We start from the raw sequence: 17472 nt of genomic DNA, 5'->3' as shown, positions 1-17472 counted from the left end.
AACATCTTGTCTTTATCACTTCCCACTCTGTGGAGTCAAAACATACACCGTCATGTGATAGACAAAAATCCCATGACTGCAATCATGGAGCAGGAATTCCAACAAGAAGCTCACCTTCCCCAGGTCTCTGCAAGTCATTGATGAGAACATAAAGGAGAGTTCTACAACATCAGACCAAAAGCTCATCTAGTCCTGTTTCCAAAAGTGACCAATCAGATACCTCTCTGAAGCAGTGCATGGAAACAAGAGCACTCTCCCATTGTTGCTGCCCAGCAACAGGTGTTTTGTCACAGAAGATTGTGGTGTAAGGCAACCTTTGAACCTGGAGGTTGTGTAACTAGTAACCTGCACGAGAAATGGTGCATAACTCCTGACTGGGAGGAATGAACATAAGTGGTGGCCCTCCCTGATAAAATTGAGGGTGAGTAATTCAACTTTGCTCTGGGGTCGGTTGTGACTGAAAGATCCGAGTAAGCGTAATGCAGAGAAATAGCAAAAATATCGGGCAAAAGATGTGGGACATAATATTCAGGTGAAAGATTAGGAAAGACTTCGGAAGAATGATCTAAAATTTACAGCGTGTACCTTACTTAAAGAGAATTATGTGAAAATGATGTATAGGTGGCATTTAACACCAGTTAAATTCGCAAATATGTATAAAACAAGAGAAAATAAGTGTTGGAAATGTAAAGAAATGGAAGGTACGTTTCATCATATGCGGTAGCAGTGTAAGGTTATTAAAAAATTCTGGGAAATGATATATAATGAATTGAAATAAATGTTAAGAATAACCTTTGTTAAAAATCCAGAAGCCTTTCTATTAGGTAGTACAGGAATGGATCTACCTAAAGAATATAAGAATTGGTTTATGTATTTAACAACGGCTCCCTGGATATTGCTAGCCTAACATTGGAAAGAAAAAGTCCCCACCAAAGAAGATTGGCAAATTAAATTAATGGAGTGTGCTGAAATGGCTAAATTAACCGGGAAACTTAGAAATCAAGATGACAACAAATATTTAAAAAATGGGAAATGTTTATTGCATATTTACAAAAGCAGTGTACACAAGTTAATACATTAGCAGAATTTTAAATAGCACTTGTAATATTATAGACAATGTACCAAAATTGGAAGTAATCACAGATAAAGACTTTATTGACATGCGTGAATGCAAATATTATAAAGGAACCAAGGGAGCGGGTGGAGGGAAGTTCAGGGCATACTGTGGATTTAATATGGATTGTATATACAGTTGTTTTAAATGTTTTATTTTATGCCTTTTTAATGTAGTTTTTGTTTTTGTGAAAATTAATAAAAATATTACACAAGAGAGAGCGAGAGAGAGAGAAATAGCAAAATTATCAGAGGAGGCTGTCTGGAGAGCCCCAAGCCCAGGGCAGTGAATTGCCTAGAGAGGCAACAAGAAATCTTCTCTGCAGAAGCATTATTTGAGTTTACAGGTTATTTGGGTTATTTAGGCAGGAGCAGAGGGAAGCCACAACACTAGGTTCCTTGCAGGGACACTGCCACTTATCAGAGTGGGCTGGCAGTGTAATTCTATCCACTGGGCAAGCTATTTCTGTCCTCTTGGGCCACGCTAACCTAAAAATACAGGCACGCCCTCTGCAAGTTATTATGAGTCACACAGCACTCTTTATCGTGCAACACTGAGAATTAGCAGCCTGCCCATTCTTCTGGACTACACTTGGAATGTAACTCACAAACATCTGGCCTTTTGTGCCAATGGAAGCTGGCTCAATAAAAACCTATGGGCTTGTCCATATTTTCATGTAATCCACTGTATTAAATTCACACTGAATAGCTGGAACTCCCTGTGTTGTTCCTGTGGCCATCCTCTTTCCACACCGCAACAAAGGGACAACTACATAACAATTTCCAGTTCTTGCTTCGGTGCACCCAGGAGGCAGACAGTAGCTTATCTTTCCTTTCCTTTCTTTTTTTCATACAAAGCAATGACAACAAAGGAGAAATTATTGTGGGAAAGGAGCTATGTTTTCTCCCCGGTTTTCAAAAAGCATCTGTAGGAAAGCTTGAGAGCAAAGCAACCAACAGTTGTGGTGTGGTCTCAGCAGGTTTCGTCTTCATCTTCCTAGCAGGAAAGCACCATCCCTGTCCTACTGAGATTTTGAATCTTGAGCTAATTTCCACTAGTCGGAGTTGCAAAGCTTTTAACTGAGAGCATTAGTAAACAAGAAGCGATTCACGCTGTGAATTTTTGCAAGAGTCAACTTCATTTATGTGTGTTTTCAGGAACTTCTGTTTCACCGTGCCATGCAAGTGGCTTACTGCAAATGCCTTGTTTAGAAAGAGGGCAGCCTCATTTTGTAATGGTTCTTAGGCCATAGATGGATGAGCCATCGCTGAGATAGCAAGGGAGCTAAGGAAGACCCAACTGGGGAAGGGACAGAGTTCAGATGCAGAGCATCTGACTTGCATTCAGAAGACCTAGATTCAATTTCTGGTATCTCCAGGCAGGGCTAGGGAAAGTTCTTGCATTGGGGATCTAGTGTCACTCAATGTAGACTGGGATCAGCAAACTTTTTCAGCCGTGGGCCTGTCCACTGTCCCTCAGACCATGTGGTGGGCCAGACTATATTTTGAAAAAATAATAATGAACAAATTCCTATGCCCCACAAATAACCCAGAGATGCATTTTAAATAAAAAGGACACATTCTACTCATGTAAAAACACCAGGCAGGCCCCACAAACAACCCAGAGATGCATTTTAAATAAAACGACACATTCTACTCATGTAAAATCAGGCTGATTCCCGGACCGTCCATGGGCCAGATTGAGATGGCGATTGGGCGGAATCTGGCCCCCGGGCCTTAGGTTGCCTACCCCTGGTGTAGACAATATTTTTCTTCTGCTTTTTTATTTTTTATTGAATATTTTCTTAGTTTGCAAAAGTACACGCATTGTCTCTTTTCCAGGTTGTGTTTTCTACAGGTCTATTACATTTCTTGTGAGATATTAGAGTTATATGCAGTATAAGGTTGGGAAGAAAAAGATGGGGGAGAGAGGCACTGGTGGAGAAAAGAGGGGGTGGTCCGCCCCTGGTGTCATCCCAAAGGGGTGTGTGAATTTGCCGCAGGAGTCACCCCCCAGGACACCCACCACCACTGGCACCCCCCCAGGACATGTGCAGTGGCACCCCATGGGCTGCTAGCCCCTCCCCCATGGGCTGCTCTGGGTGCCGAAGCAGCTAGCTCCACCTCTGGAGAGAGTGGGTGACATGGTAAAGCTTATATTTATTTGCTTAGTGTATGTGTGGGGTTTAGTGTCAACGTCGCTTGGGTAGGTTCTCTTTCTATTCGCTTGTTATATTTCCTTGATAGTGAGAGAAGTTGGGGTGAGTGAGATTTGTTCTGGGTGGGTGGGTCGAGTTAGCCATATTGATTTGTATGCTGTCAGAGGATTCTGTTGTTGTCTTTTGGGGCTGTGTATGTGATAAAGAAGGGATGTGGATGGCGCTGTGGGTTAAACCACTGAGCCTAGGACTTGCCGATCAGAAGGTCGGTGGTTCGACTGCCCACAATGGGGTGAGCTCCCGTTGCTCGGTCCCTGCTCCTGCCAACCTAGCAGTTCGAAAGCACGTCAAAGTGCAAGTAGATAAATAGGTACCACTCTGGTGGGAAGGTAAACGGTGTTTTGTGCACTGCTGTGGTTTGCCAGAAGCAGCTTAGTCATGCTGGCCACATGACCCGGAAGCTGTACGCCAGCTTCCTTGGCCAATAAAGCAAGATGAGTGCCGCCACCCCAGAGTCACTCACGACTGGACCTAATGGTCAGGGGTCCCTTTACCTTTATGTGATAAAGGGGAGTCATACCGGAGTCAAGACGGCCTCTTCCATTTCCCCCCGTATCAGTTTCAGAACTGTAGACAGTAATGAAACATATTGACCAATGTTCTGACTCAATATAAGGTGGCTGCATAGGTTACATGTTTTTCACCACCACACATCAACTAGAATAAAGTGAGTAATTCAGTGTGTTCCTGCATAAATTGTGTTCTTGAGTCATAGGATGACTGGATTTACAAATAACATTTGGGGCCCAATAGTCATGCAGAATGAGACTTAAAATAAAACAGTCCATTGGTCCTGTCCCAAATTTTTGGAGGATGAGGCAGACACTTTTTTGACTTAAAAAGGGAAGAATTATTCTAAATTGCTCTTTCTTTTTGCATTCTAAAACGTAACTATGTGTTCAATGCTGTGCATGTTTTCTCAGGGTCCTCTCAGATAAGTATATTTTTATAGGTTGGGGGGATTCACCTAAACTCTAGAAATTAACAAATGGTAGGATTTTATTGAGATATAAAGGAGGAATCCCTGGGCTAGAACTATGCAAAATGATCTGGCCGAGTTAGAGGTGGAAGAAGCCTCTCTTGAGATGACCATGCTGTAAGATATGGACCTCCTCCATCTAAACTAAGGTGTAAATTTGTGAATTTCGGTTTCAGAAGTGTAGACAATAATGAAACATATGGACCAATGTTCTGAATCAGTCTGTGGTGGCTTCATATGTTACATGCTCCACACCACCACACATCAACAAGGATTTCACTTTGGGAAGGCATGCTAGGGGAGTGTGGAGTCATCTGCTATGCCACTTCTATGTTACGACTTATTTGGTCTCGCAGAACCCATCCTTTACATGGTAGAAAGCTGAGGGATCAGATCTTTGGCACAAAGAATGTGAGTGAGCAATGTCAATACAATCACTGGATATTTCCATGGGGTGGGAAGTATCTTTCTTCCTCCACGCTTTCTCCCGTTCTCTTTTCCTTTAAACTCACACACATCCTCTTGGAACATTTTCATGTACTTTCACTTTCGCATTCAACACATTTTTCGCATTCAACGAGGCACGGCGGTGTTTTGAATTCTGGCACAGATGGATGTCTCCACTAACAGGATAAACATTTGAAGTGGCACTTGCTGAATGATTGACACTGGTTATACAGTAAGTTCTTATTCTGTCAGACTTTGGCATGTCATTAGGTGTCAGAGTTAATCTTCTGCCAGCCATTTGACAGGATTGTACTTAGTGCCTGATGCCAGTTTCTAAAAAGTGTGCATGATTAAGGCTGCATACAAATTACATTTGTTCAGTTGAATAACATACTGGTTATATATTTGGAAAGGAGATAGAATTATCCTAACAATGGGTCTCACTGTAGAGAGCTTTATGGAATATTATATCTATTGTCAGGGCCGTGAATATCTTCTCCGAATCTGGACTTCCAGATTTCTCCACATCAGTCCGAGTCTGGCGTTGGAGAGTTGCTAGAAGATATTGATCACTCAACCAGGAAGAACTCTGAGTATTTATACCAGGCCTGGCCAAACCGTAGGTTATTTCCAGATACCTATGCCTCTGAATATTCATGTCCTGCTTGTGGACTTCCATAGGCATCTGGTTGGTCAATATAAGAACAGAATGATGAACTAGTTAGATATTTGCTCTGATCCATACATAGTCATAGGAAGTTCACTCAGCTAGGTTCCAGCCCAGGACAGCCCAACTTTGGTCTCATATCTGTCATATTTGAGTAAGTCCATGATGATTTTGCAATGCATGCTTGCCTTTATATGAGCCCAATTTATTGCTGCAGATTAGCTCTGAAAAAGCTATTTACAATGAAGGAAAGCATTAAAATATCCTTGGCTTTCATTAGTCAAGTGGCAAGAAGGATAAAGTCATCAAGATAAGGGAATGATCTATATCATTGTTTAGATATTTTAAACTTAGCAGGTATGAACCTGGTTTTCAAGGTAACTCCTATGCACCCATTGTTCTTCCATGTCAGAAGCCACTAAATTCACGCTGAAGGTATTATTACCCAGAAGATCCTGGAGAAAAAACTACAAAATTTAGGAGGCAATTCTGTTCCACCAAAAACAATGGAGATACCAACAGAGTTGGAGAAGAATCTTGTTCAGTCTGGATTGTAAAGTAAACTAAGCTAATTCAGTTTCTTATACATATTTGAATGAAGTTAACAATCATATTATGTACTTCTCCCGATTTTGCAATTAGGTTTAGTTTTTTGATAAAATGCCAGGGAGAATGTGTAGGAAAGCAAACAAAACTGAGTATTTTATAGCGGAAATGTTAAAAAAATTGCATATTTTATGGGACAATGTGTGAAAACATGTATAACCTTAATGCATTTTTAATGTGTGTTTTTTTTTAAAAAAAAATGCAGAAAATGGGATGGAACTGACTTGTGTTCGAATGCATGCAAAAGTAGCACAGTATAGAAATAGGCTAATATGCCCATTCCTAGTTTCAGGTCCACTTCAGAATAAACTACAAGGCTCCAATCCACTGGCCCTGAGATTACTGCTGAACTCAGAATTGATTGTATTGTAAAGGACATTATCTCAGGTATGGGTGCAAAAGAACTACCACCATTAGTATTAATCTTCAGAAGTGTTTGGAAACTTATCATGAAAGTCTGCTGTGCTTTTTGCAGATTCTCCCAAATTATTTCCACACAAAGAATTGTTTTCCATTGTCATCCACCAGAAAAAACAGTATCAATAATACTAAGACATAATGGCAGACCCTCCAAGTGTCTCTATTTTCCAGGGACATCCCTGATTTAGAGAAACCGTCCTGGTTTCTGATTTGATCCTGGAATGTCCCACTTTTCCTTAGGATGTCCCTATTTTCATTGGAAAAATGTTGGAGGCTATGGAGTTATCCAACCCCCGAGGCATTTGAAGGCAATTCTGTATAGGGAAGTTTTTTGTGTTTTTGTTTTTTTAATGTTTAATGTTTTATTATGTTTTTATATATGTTGGAAGCTGCCCAGGGTGGCTGAGGAAACCCTGTCAGATGTGTGGGGTATAAATAGTAAAATTAACATTATAGAGTGGGACGTCCCTATTTTCATCAGAGAAATGTTGGAAGGTATGTAATAGAAATGATAAAACACAAAAATCTTGTGTCAAATGGTAATGAAGCATACAAAACAGGGCATAACAGCCTAAATAAGAACAGAAGCTGTTGCCCTGCGTATGTTTTGGGCTACAATTATCATAAGTCCTAGCTTGCATGTACTGGCCAGTGCCGATGGGAATTGCAGTCCAAAATATATCAAGGACACCAGGTTGAGGGCACCTGGGAGACACCATGATGAGTTCTCTTTAATTGGCACCATTTTATAGCACAGTATACAGCACTTAACATAATTCAACAAGTATATTGGAATTTCAGAACAACAATCGCATAATTGCCTTGATTAAAAGAGTTTCTTCCAAACCCCAGAACTGGAACCAGAAGACAGAGTTGACAAAATTACATTACACTCCTAATAATGTCTTAGGGTGAAGATTCTGTCAGAGCATTTTTTCTGCCTACAGGTCTGTGAACAAATTAAATAACTATTTTACTGGAGGCTTTGGCATCAAAGAGGGTTTTTATAGGTTGTCTTTTTTTTTTTTTAAGTATAGTTAACTGCTTTCCATATCAAAGCATGTAGAAGTTGACATCAACAGGGGTGGAGAAGCTTATAATCAGGAGAACTTTTTCAGGTTTATGAGTGTGCAAAATGTTCTCTCTATTTGCATCAAGCTATTAGCAAACTGTTTATGTATGTATTTATGCATCACCTTTATATCCTGCTGTTCTTTTAAAGAGCTGCAGGCAATATACATGGGATTTTTACAAGTTGTGAAGCTGCTTAGATGACCTTGGTTCAGTTACCATGCCTTCGCCTGAATCTACTTCACATGGCTGTTGTGCTCCTGGCAGGTAGGCTGAGATATGGGGTCTGACCCAAGGTTACACAGTCAGATTCATGACTGTGTGGGGATTGAATCATGGTCCCCATTGCTCAGGTCTTGCCTTCTGACCATGGTACACCACACTGAATTTCTTCTTTTAGCAAAGTGCTGATGTTTGGTAGAACAACTCCTATCAGACATTCCCGATCTTCTCTGTGTGAATGAAAGGATTTGTCCTAATAACCATCATGTATTGAGGGGGGGAAATAAAAGATGAAAGATAAAGCTGTTTGGTATTCATCAAACCAGCTACAGTATTTCCAGAGTTATCGCTACTAAGAAATATGTGTTAAATGTACAGCTCTTTTTACTGGACTTTCCAGGGCAATTATGTGTTTATTTTACCTCAGCAAAGCAACATGTTTTCTTTGGACACCCTATTTCTGTAACTGCAGATTTAAAAAGCAACAACAGAGGGATTTGGGTGAACATTGTTGCACTGGCATACTGCAGGGATTCTTGGACTTCCTACGTGCTTCAAATGGCTGAAAATTACTGAGGCTCACCAGTCTCAAAATGGCGCCAGATGGAGGCAGAGTTTGGCATAACTAGCTGGCAATTACAGACATCTGATTTCTAATCCACCTTTGGAAATGGCTAAATTCTTTGCTGCTGAGATTTCCCTATGGCAAGGAGTCCCATAGCTCAGCTTTCCACATGCTAAAAACAGAAATCCTTTTCTGCAGGCGTTGTTTGACATCCTCTCCCCCCCCCCCTTTGGACAAAATTTGCTGATCTGGAGACTCCTAATGACAATGTGCAGAAATGGGTCCTGTGTAGGTGCTTCTTCACACTCCAACCCACAGGAACAGAAATGGTACCTCACAGGATCGATGTCCCTGCTCAACAGCATCAATCCAATGGAGTGTTGGGCAGGGAAGAAAGCCATGATCTTGACCTAAACAGAAGGTAGATCTCAGCCTTTACCATGCAGCTTTCCTGCCCTGCCTGTCTCTCTTTCCTACCAGATGCTTGTCCCCCTGACAGTCACAGATTGCTCTGAGCCAATCCAGCCTGACTCACAGCGATCTGTGGTCATGTGTACTTGATTCATAGAATGCTCAATTTTGCACAAGCCTCTGTGAGACAAATCTGGTAATACCATGTAATTATTATTATTATTATTATTAATTTATTTGTACCCCACCCAGCCACTCTGGGCGGCTTCCAACAAAGATTAAAAACACATTAAAATGTCACACATTAAAAACTTCCCTCAACAGGGCTGCCTTCAGATGTTTTCTAAATGTCAGGTAGTTCTTTATCTCTGACATCTGATGGGAGGGTGTTGCACAGGGCAGGTGCCACCACCGAGAAGTCCGTCTGCCTTGTTCCCTGTAGCTTTTCTTCTCGCAGTGAGGGAACCGCCAGAAGGCCCTCAGCGCTGGACCTCAGTGTCCTGGCAGAATGATGGGGGTGGAGACGCTCTTTCAGGTATACTGAGCAGAGGCTGTTTAGGGCTTTAAAGGTCAACACCAACACTTTGAAATGTGCTTGGAAACATACTGGGAGCTAATGTAGTATCAGGCAAGGATGATTTCCCCTTGCAAATACACTAAAACTGGCTGAGTGTGCCTTTCTTTGTTCAGTATACCAAATTTTCCTTCTCTAGCATAATGGCCATTAAGAACTAAGCTTTTGGCTCTCAACTTGTTGCTATAAGCCCACTTAGGTCCTCAGTCTCCACATGGTTAACAATGAATAGTGTGCAGGAGAATCAGAGAGAGGTGGCTCCCATCCACCGGCCCTGCTCTCACAGCCCACATTGTCTATACATTTGGAGCATGTCGACGGAGGTAAAACCTGCAATATTCATATTGGCTCCCCCCTTGAGCTGGAACCCTGTATGTTCTGTGTATGTAGAAGCAGCCCCTTGCAGACTGGCACTGGAAATAAAACACTGGTGTCCCAATACAGGCAGAACCAAGTTGAGTAAAAGACAAGTTTATATCACCTTCCCCTGAGTGGGAAGGTACCTCCCCTGTTGACATCTCCCATTCGCCTGAATTGAGGGACCCTCGCTCTTAATTAGGTAAAGATAAAGGGACCCCTTACCATTAGGTCCAGTCATGGACGACTCTGGGCTTGCAGCACTCATCTCGCTCAATTGGCCGAGGGAGCCATCGTGTGTCCGCAGACAGCTTCCGGGTCATGTGGCCAGCATGACTAAGCCACTTCTGGCAAACCAGAGCAGTGCACAGAAATGCCGTTTACCTTCCAACTGGAGCGGTACCTATATTTATCTACTTGCACTTTGACGTGCTTTCGAACTGCTAGGTTGGCAGGAGCAGGGACCGAGCAACGGGAGCTCACCCCGTCGCAGGGATTCGAACTGCCAACCTTCTGATCGGCAAGCCCTAGGCTATGTGGTTTAACTCACAGCGTCACCCACATCCCTTTCACTCTTAATTACATTACTCAAATAAGGAAGCGTGTTCCTATGCTCTCACACACCCAAGCGATAAAGCCAATCCTTGACCACCCCCTTAGGCGTACACAAGTTCTACCCCCTCTAAAGCGTGCTGGTGTGTCTAGATAAACCACATTCTAGCAACAAGCTGCCCTGTTTTTCTAACCCCAAGCCAGTAAAGGTAAGCCCCCAAGTGAGTTGGCCGTTAGCTAGCTGTTGCACCCTTCTACTCAGATGTTGCAACAGTTTGAGGCCTTTTGACCTTTTATGAAAAAGCGACGTTTTTATTCCTTACAGTAAGTTGTTGCCTGTCCAGCATGCAGTTCATTGCCAAGATGTCAGACCTAGTTGTGTATGTTTCTCTTTGTGCATGGGTGCTGAATGCCCGAATAGGGCTATTACAGTGTCCTTTTCACTGTTAGAGAATGGGGTACCATGCATGCACTGTGACTTCCTTGTGCACTTTGGAAGACATAGGTGGCTGTGCATCAGAAGTACTGAAGTACTAACAACTCCCAAAATGAAGCTAGCAAGGGAGACAGGCTTGCTTTATATACAGTCCTTGCTTACATAGATTTGATGCTTCGGGGAGACAATCCATTTAATTAAATGCTCAGTAGCCAAAAAAAAAAAAAAAGGTCCTAAATTATCATGAATAGCAGTAGATCTGGTCTATGTTGTTCCAAGTTATAGAAATGTACATCACAATTTGCCACTTTATTCCACGCTGAAAGGTTTGCAAAAAGGAATGCGCAGAAATATAAAATCATACTAACAGGGAAAGAAAGCAAATAAGAATGCTCCTAATTACTTGCGCAATGACAGATGTTTTCCAAAAATGGTTCTTATGCCTCCAGATTTATATAACGTTAAAAATGTGTAAAACAACAATCTCCACTATGAATACTGAGCTGTCTTATTTGGAGTGTTAGAAACACAGTGTATATTGTTTAAGGGCAGCTGTATCTTATTTAAAAATAGCAACACAATAAGATACAGTCACCAAGAGCCTGCGCAGGAGAAAGGAGAATTCCTTTCTCAGCATTGTAAATGGATGTTCACATATGAATTGAAATTCACCAGAGAAGGAGGCAAATTAATATCATCGGAACCTTTAACATTCTTTTTTTGAATGTCCTTTGCGTTATGGTAATTGGTAAGTATACTGATAAGTGACAATTCCTTAATGCTGAGGGGCGTCTCAGAGTACCAAAGAGATGCTGCAGAGATTACTAGGCCAAGCTATTTGCATGGCTAATCAGAAGGCGAATTTAATTTTGATGCTGGAGCACTGACAGATGCTCATTTTCAAATATCTATCATATATGGAAAGGTAAATGTCAAGCAGTACTTATTCTAAAATTTGCCTTACTCTCGAGAATTAGAGTGAATTCCAGAAGAAGAAAAAACAAGACCAGACAGACGTGTTGGCAATGAAAAATGACTCTATTTCAACTAATACCTGTATGCTTAATAGCTATGCCTGCCCTTTATTTCTATATCATTTACGAGTTGCATGGACTTACAATGCCCTTTGCCTTTAGTTTAATGGCAGCCTCTATTTTTGCTTTCAACTAGGTGCAAGAGTTCTGAAAACTGCTGGATGAAGGCTTCACTCTGATGCCTACACTCTTGGGAGTAAGTGCCATTTAACTTGATGTCCTGTTTTGTAGACACGCATAGGGAGAAGCTGTGAAAAATAAAAACCCTGTGGTGCCCCTTGTTGAAAAAAGCTGAATCTCCATGTCGCACCCACTTGACAGAAGCTAGCATGCAACAATTATTTCTAGTGGCCAACATATACCCAATCAACATGAAACTCATGACTTCCACCTGAGGAGTATCTGAAAGTACAACATCTCCATATGCTTCTCCCCATTGTCTGAGATCTGCTAAGGAAGCTCTGCTATCCCATGTCCAAACTATTGTCTCAATAAAGTCCTCTCTGATTATGGGGAGGGAGTCAGAGAGTCCTAGCCTCTTTAATTTTGGGGGAGGTCAGAAGGAAGGAGAAAAGCATCTGTTCTCCATGCAAAATGTGCCAGGTTCAATTCCCAGACTCTCCAGCTAGAGCAGAGTTTCCCAAACTTGGGTCTCCAACTGTTTTTGGACTACAATTCTTATTATCCCATACCCGCTAGCTAGGGATGATGGGAGTTGTAGTCCAAAAACAGTTTGGGAAACCCTGAGCTAAAGCTTCAGAAGAACCTTGCCTGAAACCCTGGAGAGCCACTGAACTGGAAAAATACTGAAATGTTAAATAGCCATATACTCAGTATAAGTCAGCTTTCTAACTCACTTCTCCTTAAATTTACATGGAAGAATGATTGGCTAATACTAGAAGTGGCCCATACTCTAGTTGCAAGGGCTTCTCACCTTTTGAGTGTCTTCTTCTTCTTCTTCTTCTTCTTCTTCTTCTTCTTCTTCTTCTTCTTCTTCTTCTTCTTCTTCTTCTTTGGTGATCACTCGTAGCTGACTAAGATTGTCTTAATAGTGAGTCTGTAAGGGGCTGTGGAAGTCAATTCTGGATCCACATGTCCTTCTACAGTGGGGACATAGGTTTCCGGGCAGGAGTTGATCATGGTGAGGGTTTGCCAAACTTGTCTTCCTCTTAACTCATTTCTTCCTTTCACCCTGAGTTCATTCTTCAAAGTCCACAACACCTTTGGTATTGTGGTGTTCTCCAATTGAAGCACTTGCAGGTCAGTGTTTCCCAGTTTTCAGTGTTTATACTACTTTTTTTTTTAGATTTGCCTTCAGAGCGTCTTTAAACCTCTTCTGTTGTCCATCAGTATTTCGCTTTCCATTCTTAAATTGGGAGTAGAGTAGTTGCTTTGGAAGATGATGATCAGGCATCTGCACAACCATGATGAATCTAACAAAGTTGATGTTGAAGAATCATTGCTTCGACACTGGTGATCTTTGCTTCTTCCAGTACACTGCCATTGGTTTGCCTGTCTTCCCAAGTGTAAAATTTTCAGAGACACCATTGATGGAATCTTTCGAGGATTTGGAGGTGATGTTTATAAGTCGTCCATGTTTCAGTAGCTTACAGTAAAGTTGGTAGTACAATAGCTTTGAAAACAAGCATTTTGGTTTCCCTGCAAATGTCCCAATCCTCAAACACCCTGCGCTTCAATTGGGAGAAAGCTGCACTTGCAGAGCTCAGGCGATGCTGGATTTCGGCACTGATGTCGGCCCTCATGGAAAAATAACCGCCCAGGTAGGAAAAGTGATCAACACTTTCCAACATTACACCATTAAGTTGGATTTGTGGCGCGGTGGAGGGGTTGTTTTGTGCTTATGATTAATTAGTGGGTTGTAATATTAAACATTAACCCTGTACCTGAACTGATTTGGGATCCAGGAAGGGTCAGCCTGATCAAAGGGTCATGGATCAAGGTCCGGGGTGGATTGGGGGCACTGTGCCCAGCACTAATTTACAGCAACCTTCTGGTGACTTCTTGTCGAAGCCTACCATATACAGTGGTGCCTCACAAGACGAAAATAATTTGTTCCGTGAGTCTCTTTGTCTAGCAGTTTTTTTGTCTTGCGAAGCACGACCATTAGCGGCTTAGCGGATTAGCGCTACAGTGGTGCCCTGCAAGACGAATGCCTCGCAAAACGAAAAACTCACTAGACAAAAGAGTTTTCCGTTTTTGAGGTGCTTCGCAAGATGAATTTCCCTATGGGCTTGCTTCGCAAGATGAAAACGTCTTGCGAGTTCTTGCGAGTTTTTTCCCTTCTCCCCCTTTTTCTAAGCCGCTAAGCCGCTAATAGCCGCTAAGCCGCTAATAGTGCTAATCCACTAAGCCGGTAATGGCCGTGCTTCGCAAGACGAAAAAACCGCTAGACGAAGAGACTCGCGGAACGAATTATTTTCGTCTTGCGAGGCACCACTGTATTAGCGGCTTAGCAGCTTAGCGGCTATTAGCGGCTTAGCGGCTTAGAAAAAGGGGGGGAGGGAAAAAACTCACAAGAACTTGCAAGACGTTTTCGTCTTGTGAAGCAAGCCCATAGGGAAATTCGTCTTGTGAAGCACCTCAAAAACGGAAAACTCTTTCGTCTAGCGAGTTTTTCGTCTTGCAAGGCATTCGTCTTGCGGGGCACCACTATAGTTTTATCCTAAATTATCCCATTTCAAGCCACACATTCACCAGCTATTCTCTTTGAATAGTATTCATTCAACAAACCATTTGAACGCCACCTTAAAGAGAACCCTAGGAAGCTGCCTTATACCAAGTCAGACCCTTAGATCTATCTAGCTCAGTTTGTCTACACTGACGGGCAATGGTTCTCCATGGTTTCAGATAGGGGTCTTTTCCAACTGAACCTGGAGATGCCAGAGATTGCACCTGTGACCACCTGCATTCAAAGCAGATATTCAGTCCCTCAAATACTACTCTTCCCAGGGACTTCAGGAAAAAAAGCTGAACTTCTTCATAAGTGTAGCTATGATTACTTTGACAAAAGAATGACTGAATTATGTGAATCCATATGAATAATAAAATACAATTGGGGCTGGTGATGGAATATTATACAAACCAGAAGAAGAGGAGGAGGAGGAGGAGGAGGAGGAGGAGGAGGAGGAGGAGGAGGAGGAAGAGTTTGGATTTGATATCCCGCTTTATCACTACCCAAAGGAGTCTCAAAGCGGCTAACATTCTCCTTTCCCTTCCTCCCCCACAACAAACACTCTGTGAGGTGAGTGGGGCTGAGAGACTTCAGAGAAGTGTGACTAGCCCAAGGTCACCCAGCAGCTGCATGTGGAGGAGCGGAGACGCGAAACCAGTTCACCAGATTACAAGTCTGCCACTCTTAACCACTACACCACACTGGCGAACCTTCCTTCCTTCTTTGCTTCCTTCCTTCCACTATAAATATAAGCAGGTCTAGCAATGAATGCCATTTTTTTAATTAAAAAAAATCCAGCTGATCCACTCTAACACTCTTTGATCCTTCAGACCATTTGGACTAAAATGCCTTTTTTGTGTTTGAACACAGGTCATCAGAATTTGTCCTTACACAATTTGGAAATAAGATTATCTAGAACACTTTTGTCTACAGTTGGCAGAGAAATGAGGCCTTTTGCAAAGCAATTAGTGATCCATAATATTAGCACCATCTGAAACTAACATGGAAACAATTATTTTTTTAGAGTGTAGTTTCCATGGTTATTATCATTGATGATAGTAATTACACCATGGTGTTTAGAACATGGCCTCTGAGGCAATGCATAGCCCATTTGGCAAACTATTGAGACACCTTTTTTCAGACAAGAGCCTAAAATGCCAGACACTAACCTTACTAGTGCTTAAATAACCCACCTTAATATTAAACACTCAGCATTGTGGAAATATAAGCAAGTAATTGCCTGCTCCAGTGAATGACTTCTCCATCCTTCCATGGCCAATTTTCTCCCCCACCCCATGCAGAACATCTCCACTTTTCTTTGCCTTCCAAATCTTCTTGGTCAACATAACAAACAAAACTCCACAAAGAGCAAATGCACTCGCTCCCAACTGCATCTGTACAGATTGACTTCTTTTGCATGATTTAATCCGGTTGCAAAAATACGTATTTTCTGCTCATGGCCCTTAGCGGTTCATATCTCCCAACACAGAGAAACAACAAACAAGCCAGTGTAGCCCACAGTGAACAGTTTTCTGAATATGGACTAACCGTTATTTTAAAGCATAGCCTTTTCAAGGAATCTCTTCTCATTCCAGAAAAAACACACCTTATTTACATCAAAGTCACTAGCCTGATAATATTGGACAGCGGATGGAGTTTGAAGTGTATGAATAAGAGTTGTGGACACAGGGATTATATAGACAGGGATAAACAGAAGTGCCTGGATCGGCTTTGAATTTTATTTTATTTTTTGCCCATGACAAAATGTAATCATTCTATTCCAGAGTGGTTGATGGAATCTGGAATAGTCCTTACTGTAACAGAGGCCCCCAACTCACATGTTTGTGGATCTCAAATGTGGCAATGCAGCACTGATGCAGAGAATACTGTCTCTGATGGATAGATGAATCCTGTTGTATACTTCCTCCAAAGTTATCTTCCCCTCTGTCTTTTCTTTTATTTGTATGGTGTTTCAACATTTCCTTAGAAGTTAGAAGTATGTTCCTTAGAGTTGAACATACCTTATCATTGAGATGAGGCTGGCATTGGTGTCTTTCTAGTAAATAATTCTCTGGTGTTCTGCAGTTTTCTCGTGGTTTCTGATCTAAAAAAAAGCCCAGGAGAGAAATTACATCATTCCATCTTCTCCATGGCCCAGGAAGCTTGGAGTTTGGATGTGGGAGTTCAGTCCACATAGAAAGGTGAACCTTCCCAATTTCACACTTTTTGAAACACTGCCTGAACCAAAACACAGCCATCCTTTGCAATTCACACTTCTCTGAATTTTGCAATGCCTTTTCCCAGTCAAGCACTGTGTACAAAAATTATGATAAAGTGTGCATAAATATTAGTGAAAATAACTAACAAATAGAAATTAGATTGCATTCCCAGTTTTGTCTTCAGCCGTTCCCCCATATATTCATGAAATATATTTTCAACAACAGCTTAGACACACACTATATTATTGGCTACATCCAATAATCAGTTTTGATTTATTCCAGTTTATGTATTTTAGACCATGTTGCCACCACATATACTGCTACTGGCTGTTCTTATCTGTCTGGGGTTCTTTGCTGCAACATGCCATAACCAATAATTTCAATAAACGGCTGTTTGAATAATTATAAAACTCCACTTCTTTCCCCTGGCCTCCTCTTCATCTGCAGGGTCCTTTCTCCTATCAACAATTCCTAATACAGTTGTCATTTCTTATACACCAGCTTCAGATTCATTGCTGTCTTGGATTACACTTTCCCCTTTTCTATTATATTCAGTTTCTGTCTTTAAATTTTGTTTTCACAAACTCATTTTCCCACCAAGCTTTTCCCTTCTCTGCCACTTCTCGACTTTCATTTCACTTGCCTGGATCATCCTCTCAAAATATCACATTATAACAGCAACGTGTGTAGACATCTGTGCCTACTAAGCATTTAGATTTCATCTTTCTTCCTGTTCACCTTCCTTTGCTTCCTCCAAGCTTCTGGCCTGATTTTTAGATCCGGAACAGGAATCCATTGTTTTCTGTCTTGTGGTACTGTTAGCTACCCTTGACTCTATGGGAGAGCGGGAAGCCAAACTCTAAATGAATGAAAAATGCAGAGCGCTTC

At 41.7% G+C, this 17472-nt stretch overlaps 1 long non-coding RNA gene across 1 annotated transcript; it reads left to right on the top strand.

The window, feature by feature from the left end:
- The first annotated feature begins 225 nt into the window (after positions 1 to 225).
- Positions 226 to 12201, top strand: LOC309379744. The gene is made up of 2 exons (XR_014172628.1): positions 226 to 421; positions 11810 to 12201. It is a non-coding gene; the product is annotated as an uncharacterized lncRNA (long non-coding RNA).
- Positions 12202 to 17472: the final 5271 nt, after the last annotated feature.

Source organism: Podarcis melisellensis (genome assembly GCF_964234715.1).
Source record: "Podarcis melisellensis genome assembly, chromosome: 10".
NCBI classification, from domain to species: Eukaryota; Metazoa; Chordata; class Lepidosauria; order Squamata; family Lacertidae; genus Podarcis; species Podarcis melisellensis.
Note: the sequence above shows the minus strand (reverse complement) of the source record. Positions and strands in the feature narration are given on the sequence as shown.